A 9,641-nucleotide genomic window follows, 5' to 3' on the forward strand; every position below is an offset into this window, starting at 1 on the left:
ATTAATCAACTTCACAGAAAAATCACTTATCTTTGCTTTGACGCTTGTAGGCTGTCTTTCACATACACATACATACTGGTCTCAGTGGTCTTAACACTTGACCCGTTTCGGCCCTATACACAATTTCAAATACTGCCCACACACACTTCTCTCGTGGTGGGTCCGCCAAGTATTACACAACTGCAACGGTCAGTCTGCGCGCGCTCCCAGCCGGTGCTGCACCGCTTATAGGCCCCCTCTGTCATTCACTAACAATTCAACACCTAAACAACGATGGGATGACAAGTTTTGATCCCTCTCACTAATTTACTAATAATTCAAGCATTAAACAATAACGCGATAACAAATTATTAATCAGCTTCACAGAAAAATCACTTATCTTTGCTTTGACGCTTGTAGGCTGTCCTTTCACATACACATACATACTGGTCTCAGTGGTCTTAACACTTGACCGTTTCGGCCCTATACACAATTTCAAATACTGCCCACACACACTTCTCTCGTGGTGGGTCCGCCAAGTATTACACACTGCAACGGTCAGTCTGCGCGCGCTCCCAGCCGGTGCTGCACCGCTTATAGGCCCCCTCTGTCATTCACTAACAATTCAACACCTAAACAACGATGGGATGACAAGTTTTGATCCCTCTCACTAATTTACTAATAATTCAAGCATTAAACAATAACGCGATAACAAATTATTAATCAACTTCACAGAAAAATCACTTATCTTTGCTTTGACGCTTGTAGGCTGTCTTTCACATACACATACATACTGGTCTCAGTGGTCTTAACACTTGACCGTTTCGGCCCTATACACAATTTCAAATACTCTGCCCAGCAGATGTGATGTAACATAGATTTGTCCGAACGCAGTGACGCCTCTTGAGAAACTGAAACTGGAACTGGAACTCAGCTACAGGTCATTGTGACACAGCTATACATCCCCACTCCTTTTCTTCCATCTTTCTCCACCATACGCCTGTCTATAACAATAATAACAATGATGATAACAACAACAACAATAACAACAGTAATAATGATGATTAAAAATCATCATCATCATCATTATTATTATTATTATCATTATCATTATTATAATTGTAGTTGTTGTTGTAAATGAAGAATGGCATTTCTTTTTCTTCTGCGTTCGTGGGGTGCAACTCCCACGTTCTCTAGTATATGATTATATACGGGTGGGCTTTTATGTTTATTACTGTTTCTAGCCCGCCACGTACGCATAGGAAGCCATACTCCGTGTTCTTGTTTCCATAACCCACCGAATGCTGACATGGATCAATGGGATCTTTAACGTGAGCATTTGATACTCTGCATGCGCATACACACGAAGGGTGTTCAGGCATTATCACGTGCCATTGACCCTCACAGTTTGAAGCCCAGTGCTTTGACTAGTCGGCTGCTGCGCCTGTCATAATGGCATTGACAGAATTCAGTTCGGTTTCGCAAGAGCCGTCACCGCATTCGGACAATCCATATACGCTACACCATGTTTTGTTGAGCGGATGCCGAGCAGTATTTATAGGCCCAAAGCGTAATTATCCCGTAACAACGCCCAGACGGACCAAGCCCTGGACGACTTCACATTAAGGGTTTTGTTGTTGTTGTTGTGTGTATGTGTATGTGTGTGTGTGTGTGTTGGGGCTCATGTACGTTTATGTGTATTTGATTGTGCTTTCATATCTGTGAAACTGCATGTTTGTTGCATATCTGTTATGCATGTGTGTGCGTGTATGTGTGGATGTGTGTCTGCATGTTTAACATTTATTTGCTTATTTATCATCATTGTTGTCTTTTTGTGTGTGTGTGCGCGTAGAGTTGACTTCATCAAGATTTTGCACCTTATAAATATTATTAGTAGTAGTATTTTATGTATTTATCTTTTTTTTAAATTTATTTATTATTTTTTCTAATTTAATTTGTGTGTGTGTGTGTGTGTGTGTGTGTGTGTGTGTTGTGTGTGTGTGTGTGTGTGTGTGTGTGTGTGTGTGTGTGTGTGTGTGTGTGATTGTGTGCTTTTTTTTTCTCAAGGTCTGACTAAGAGCGTTGGGTTACGTTGCTGGTCAGGCATCTGCTTGGCAGATGTTGTGTAGCGTATATGGATTTGACCGAACGCAGTGACGCCTCCTTGAGCTACTGATACTGTTGTTGTTTTTTCCAAGGGGTCGTAAAGTTCCACTTCTCGCGCTGAACTCCAGAACATGGTCACCGAACTACAAATGAGGGCTTCGTCATTATTGTTCAGACGCACCTAGTTTTATTCGGTCCGCACGTGTATATTCGTTTTGTCCACCAGAAAGAATATTTTCTATAAGTTTTTAATAAGGTGAACAGCTCATTTACAGCTGGTTCATTGGATGGGAGCCTGTAGAGAGTCTTTCGTTGGCAGGACGAACGAGTAGAGGAAGCACAGACTTCTTCCTTTACTGGAATGGGTCCTGAGGTGTGAGTGAACACCGATGCTGGATGAACCACAGCGTACTCAAGTAGTTAAGATCGCCATGGGATGAACAAAACCGTCTCCACACACTGCAGGGAAAAGAGACCAAGGGTACAGTCCCTTGTCTGTACCTCTTCTGTTTGTTTTGAAGAGCTGTTTGCCTCAAAATTGTTCATCTCCTTTGCGCAGACATGTCTTCGTCGGTCGCGCTTTTTGGTCGTCGCTGCCCAGTTCAGTTTAGTTCAGTTACTCAAGGAGGCGTCGCTGGGTTCGGATAAATCCATACACGTTACACAACATCTGCTGAACAGATGCCGGACCAGCAGCGTAAACCAACGCGCTCAGTCAGGCCATGGTTACTACGTCCCAGGTTGAGCGATCAACGTCACGACGGACAGCTCCTCGGGTTGGTCTCAGTGGGTTTATTTACGTACCTGTAGAAGGCTGTGTGAGTTAAGTAACGCTAAAGACTGAGCAGCTGGTGCCCATCTCAGTGTTGACGAATTTTTCTTTCATAAATATGTCTTCGTTTTTCGTGATTTTTTTCCTTTTTTTCTTCTTCTTTATTTATTTTATTTTATTTTTTTACGATAGGTTTATGACAGTACGTCGGTGTCGATGTAAAGCTTTTCATTAACATTTCCAGCAGCAATATAACTTCCGTCAAAAAAGTGAATAGTCCTAAGTGCAAAGCTTCCTTTATATTTCTTATTAGATAAGATTTTGTCAATCAGGTTCTTGTGTTTAATGAAAAAACAACAACAACAAGTACTATGAGCAACACAAAAGGGAGAAGGGAGAAAAAAAAATCGTATATAATTATGATCCAAATATTTTCATCAATAAAATGTCAATTTACGCAAAGAAAATCATGTTGACACATACAAAATATGCAAACATGCATCCCCTAGCCCTCTACTCCCCGTTCCACCCCACCCCCGAAATTAATGATAAAATAAAATGGTATCAATTTAAATAAAATAAAAACACAAAAGCACGTTTTCGAAGACAGCAAAAAGACACACATAAAATGACGAACAGCTCGATTACATTTTGGGGGGTGGGGTGTGTGTGTGTGTGTGTGTTTTTATTTGTTTGTTGTTGTTGTTGTTGTTGGGTGTGTTTTTTTTGTTGATGTTGTTTTGGGGGGAGAGGGGGGAAGGAGGGGGGGTGTTGTTTTGTTTTGTTTTTGCGCGAACGGTAATAATTTTGTGTATGAGTGTATCCTCGTGCACGTATCCTGCACATGAAAAACAACAACAAACAAAAACGTTAACAGTTAGCACGAATCCAGCAAGAAATTCAAACAGCACAAGATGACCATATCAAAAACATCGATTATATACCTGCATGCCGCATCAGTTAAATCAGTTACCTGCTGTCGTGACGACGGACGGATGACGACACAATGACGTGTGTTCTACGTCACAGCAGCACTCCTCGGGGCGTGGCGCTCTCCTCACCGCGAGGTTCGGATCACACTTCGTCATGTGAGCGGACCACTGAGCCTCGTTCTCACCCAGGGCTGTGTTCTGGGTGAGGTGGGCAGGGGGAGGAGGCTTGTGGTCCGGTCCTTCAGTAGGAGCCAGCAAGCTCTGGACACTGAAGGCTTTGGCACGGGGACTGAGCATGACTATGACTATGAGTCCTCAGACACTGAAGGCTTTGGCACGGAGACTGAGCATGACTATGACCATGGTCCTCACACACTGAAGGCTTTGGCACGGGGACTGAGCATGACTATGACTATGGTCCTCACACACAAAAGGCTTTGTCATGGGGACTGAGCATGACTATGACCATGGTCCTCAAACACTGAAGGCTTTGGCACGTAGACTGAGCATGACTATGACTATGAGTCCTCAGACACTGAAGGCTTTGGCACGGAGACTGAGCATGACTATGACCATGGTCCTCAGACACTGAAGGCTTTGGCACGGGGACTAAGCATGGCTATGACTATGGTCCTCACAAACTGAAGGTTTTGGCACAGGGACTAAGCATGACTATGGTCCTCAAACACTGAAGGTTTTGGCACAGGGACTAAGCATGACTATGACTATGGTCCTCAAACACTTAAGCCTTTGGTACAGGGATTGGGGATTACTATTACTATGGTCTTCACTCAATGAAGGATTTGGTACAGGGATTGGGGATAACTATAACTATGGTCTTCACTCAATGAAGGCTTTGGTACAGGGATTGGGGATTACTATAACTATGGTCTTCACTCAGTGAAGCCTTTGGTACAGGGATTGGGGATTACTATTACTATGGTCTTCACTCAATGAAGGCTTTGGTACAGGGATTGGGGATAACTATAACTATGGTCTTCACTCAATCAAGGCTTTGGTACAGGGATTGGGGATAACTATAACTATGGTCTTCACACACTGAAGGCTTTGGTACAGGGATTGGGGATTACTATAACTATGGTCCTCACACACCCAAGGATTGAGCAGATTTAACTATGACAAAGGTCTTCACACGCTTTAGCCACTTGTGCTGGAGCTGAGCGCACGGAAGGCTTTGGCACATTGACTAACCACGATGACAACAACGATCCTCACAGGCTGAAGTCACTTGTACAGGCAGTCAGCATCATGATAACAGCGGTCCTCACAGGCTGAAGTCACTTGTACAGGCAGTCAGCATCATGATAACAGCAGTCCTCACAGGCTGAAGTCACTTGTACAGGCAGTCAGCATCATGATAACAGCGGTCCTCACAGGCTGAAGTCACTTGTACAGGCAGTCAGCATCATGATAACAGCGGTCCTCACAGGCTGAAGTCACTTGTACAGGCAATCAGCATCATGATAACAGCGGTCCTCACAGGCTGAAGTCACTTGTACAGGCAGTCAGCATCATGATAACAGCGGTCCTCACAGGCTGAAGTCACTTGTACAGGCAATCAGCATCATGATAACAGCAGTCCCCACGCGCTGGTGGTTGTGGCACAGAGACTGGGGATGACTCTAACAATGGTCCTAGCACACTGAAGCCGTGGAGACCAACAGTATGTTCTCACGTTGGCCAACCGCCCACCTTGGCTCAAGACTCGGCTTCAGTCATTCATTTGGGACGAACGATGGTCCTCGATCTTCAAACTGTGCCAACAGACATGTTTCCGTCAGGTCTCTTTTCCTTCGACAGAACAAACAGAAGATAGCGTATAAATAAATGACTCAACAAACGATTAGAGTTGATGTGTATCAGTTTCAATTTCAATGAGACGTCAAAACGTACCGTACTGATCCGTACAGACGCTACACCATATCTGATTATGTTACATGTGTAATGGGAGAGAGGTTTGGGGTTGAAGTGAGTTTGTGGATTGGGGAGTGGGGAGGGGCTTATGCCTGAACTCCACATACTCGTGCTGCTCAGGCCTTGAGAGAGAGAGTGTATATGTGCGTGTGTCTGTCTGTCTGTGTCTCTGCCTGTGTCTCTGTGTGTGTGTGTGTGTAGCTACAACATTATAACGAAATGAATGTGCCAAGGTTTCCATCAGGCTTCTTCTCCTTCGTCACATCAAACAGGAAAAAAACCTGTCATTGCATTGATGAATGAATACATGAAGAATAAACTGATATGAACAATATGAGAACAATGTGTGTAATGAATAATCAGACAAACAAGTAAACGGACTCATAGCCTTATCAAATGACAATGTGTGTGATAGTGTGTGTGTGTGTGTGTGTGTGTGAATAATAATTTGTGAAGGCTTTCGCAAGGAAACCGTCTTGATAACCGTGTTTTAATCACAAAGATCCAAAATCATCTTGTTCATAAAAACTAAACGGGAGACTGAGGATAACGTTATTATTTTGTAAAATACATATTCCATTATATCCACTTTACATGGCCTTTTTTTCAATGAATCACTTAAAAGTGTGAATGACCTTTATTGTTCCTTTGTTAGGATTAGTGTCCTTGTGGTAGTCAAGAATATCAATTTTGTTGAAAAATCATACCAAGATATTAATCATATTTTTTTTGTTCTGTTCTGTTTACCTAGTGGTCGCTCCACATTTACAGGAAACAGGAATCTTCTGGGCCGATTCGTTAAAATGATTGTTTTGTTTATTTGGTTGGTTTTTTTGTTTTGTTTTGTGGGTTTTTTTGTTTGTTTGTTTGTTTTTGTTATGTTTGTTTTGGGTTTGTTGTTTTTTTTGTTGTTGTTGTTTTTGTTTTTGTTTTTTTTTTGGGGGGGGGGTTAATACTGCGAGATTCCTACTTTCCAATCATAGGGATATCGTTTGTAGGCATGCCTTTGTCATTTAATGACTTATTATACCTTTTAAGGTTTCCATTAACCCTGGTGTTAAAGATTTAGTCATTTCATTTCTTATTCCATCTCCTGTCTGGTTTGTGTGTTTGTTTTTGGTGTGTGTTTTGTGTGTGTGTGTGTTTTGTTGTTGGTTTTTTTGTTTGTTTTTTTGTTTTGGTTGGTTGTTTTTTTGTGTGTTTTTTTTTCTTCTTCTTCCTCTTCTTTTTCTTTTCTTTTCTTTTTTCAGTCTTCCTATCTTTCTTGTGATTTCTGCTGTCATAACTGATCTAAGAATGGATACTCCTTTTTTTTTAAAAATCTATATTTCTTACATGTGACTCGTTCCTACTTTTATTCTGTTGTGTGTTTTTTTCTTCGTTTTTAATATGAAAGAGAAAAGTGTGTGCGTGCGTTCGTGAGTGTGTGCGTGTGTGTGTGTGTGTGTGTGTGTGTGTGTGTGTGTGTGTGTGTGTGCGTGCGCGCGGGCGTTTTGTTTTGTTGTTGTTTCAAATTTTTTTTAAACTAAGTTACTTTACTTTTTATTTAGTACGTTTATTTATTATTTGTTTAATCCCTTTTTAATTGTTCATTTATTTCCCCTATCATTTTTATAGTCATTCTATGGTAATGTTGTGCACACACTCAACGTAGGACCTGATCAGCGGGTTGTGCTTAACCGAAGATCAGGCATCTGTTGTTGTTTTTTCAGCAGATGTGGTGTAGCGTATATGGATCAGTCCGCACGCTTTAACACCTCATTGAAACTGAAACTTGAATGTAAAGAAAAAAAGAAAGAAAGAAACTATAAACATAAATAAACATCCAAATGTTTCATCCATTCGTTATTACAACCCGACTTCGCGAATAGAAATATCTTTTTCTTGTTTTCAGTCAAATGGATGTTGTATATATTTCTGTATCGCTGACAATTTAATCGACTGATTATATCTTTTACTATTTTCCGTTCACCCTGGCGTGAAAGATATAATAACTTCGTTTGTTATTCCGTCTTCTTGATCCAAGAACGATTTTTCAATTATCATTATTACATTCCCGTCATCGTTAAACTTTTTTTTTTCAATTTCCTTTTCCAATGCACAGTTCGCGTAAATATGATACAAACACAAACTTTGCAAACTAAATCAAATTATGATGGTTTTAGAAATACATGCTTCCTTTTAACATTAGACATACACACATTAAAGAGAGGGGCATTAAACTAGAGAGAGAGAGAGAGAGGGTGGTTATCGAGGTCAGTGCCTGAATGTTTTAAACATATGACAAGTAGCAACAAAATGCAATTTTATCTTTCTCTTTATATATATATATATATATATATATATATATATATATATATATATATATATATATATATATATATATATATAATTAGCTTTGACGTCCGCAACAAGATCAAAATATTTGGTCCGTTTATTATCATAATAGAGGTTTTTGTGTTATCTTTTCTTTTAAATTGCAGCTAGTTTCTTTTCTTTTTTTCTAGATAAATTACAGAATGTTTTTGGATCTCATTTCACAATGTCATGCAGCTGAGACATTTGTGCACGTATCCTAGTTTCTGTTTACGTTTGAATATTCTCTTGTACTAGTTTCGTTTTCATCTTTGTTTCATTCTATTTCCTTTTTATTTTAATTCAGATCATTTTTCGCAGAATTCAATTATCTGCACCCGGAAAACATTTTAGGCCTATTTCTTGGCCCCCCTTTTTTTTTGATAACGTGTGTGTGTGTGTGTGTGTGTGTGTGTGTGTGTGTGTGTGTGTGTGTGTGTGTTCACAATTTAAAAGATCATTTTAAGTAAAAATTTGCTATGGATTCTTTATCCTATTTTTCCCATTTTCTTTCTTTTTTCTTTTCTGTTCCTTCATTTTATTACAAATTTTATATCATATTATATATATATATATATATATATATATATATATATATATATATATATAATGATGAGAGAAAAAAACAGTTTCCTGTTGAATGCAATGTACAACATGAAATGATAAGAAAAAATGTTTTTTTCTGATGCACGCGAGACATAGGTTGAATCACACAAAAATTACAACGGTATAAGAAAAGAAAAGAAAACGAACAAACAAATAAATGAATAGATAAATAACATAATGAGTTTTCAGCACCAAGCAACTAACTTGAAATGTTCTTTTCTCAATAAATGGAAGGTATGAATAAGTCAGTGAATAGACAGACAAACAAACAAAAGAATGGATGAATAAATACATATAATAAAGTAATAAATAAATGAATAAAGTAAATAAACAAACAAGCAGATAAATACAACTAAAATCAAATCGTTCTTCTCCGAATAAATGAATGTTGTGAATTTATAAGCAAACAAAACGATAAATAATTAAATGGACAGGTCAATAATTGGATATATAAGGGAGAAAAAATCTTCTTCCAATAAATGGATGTTTTAATTAATCAAATAAAACGATGAATGAATAAATAATCAAACAAATGTATAAATCAATCAATATTTCAAAAAATGGATAAAAACAGGCTTACATTGATATTTTCCTTCCTTTTATACCCATACATATAAAACATATACAACTTACCGAACCAAGAACAAACAACGTGAATTTTCCCAGGAAAGGGCATACGGTGTCTGGTTCTCACGCCACATACAAGACAAATACGATGAATGCTGAAGGGTACGTATTCTAGTGAGGAAAAGGGGTTACTTTGGGTAGCAAGAGACGGGTACGGGCCCTGTTTTTCGGGTAGCGAACCAGCGACATGATAACAGAGCGAGCGACACTCGAGGCGTGCAGTTATCAGACTTCAATGGTCGACCTGTCTCGTACTTGAGGTTTTCCCACAGTCTCAAGTTGTCTGCAATTGTGTTGAACTGTTCGGAGTCTGCATGCACTGATGTCTG

At 39.4% G+C, this 9,641-nt stretch overlaps 1 long non-coding RNA gene across 1 annotated transcript; it reads right to left on the reverse strand.

The window, feature by feature from the left end:
- Nucleotides 1-3,830: 3,830 nt before the first annotated feature.
- Nucleotides 3,831-9,411, reverse strand: LOC143278340 (uncharacterized; the record flags this gene model as incomplete). The annotated part of the gene is made up of 2 exons (XR_013053986.1): nucleotides 9,319-9,411; nucleotides 3,831-5,601 (listed from the first exon to the last, which is right to left on the reverse strand). It is a non-coding gene; the product is annotated as an uncharacterized LOC143278340 (long non-coding RNA).
- Between the last annotated feature and the right edge of the window lie 230 nt (nucleotides 9,412-9,641).

This window comes from Babylonia areolata, unplaced genomic scaffold (genome assembly GCF_041734735.1).
Source record: "Babylonia areolata isolate BAREFJ2019XMU unplaced genomic scaffold, ASM4173473v1 tig00002737_3, whole genome shotgun sequence".
Lineage (NCBI taxonomy): Eukaryota > Metazoa > Mollusca > Gastropoda > Neogastropoda > Buccinidae > Babylonia > Babylonia areolata.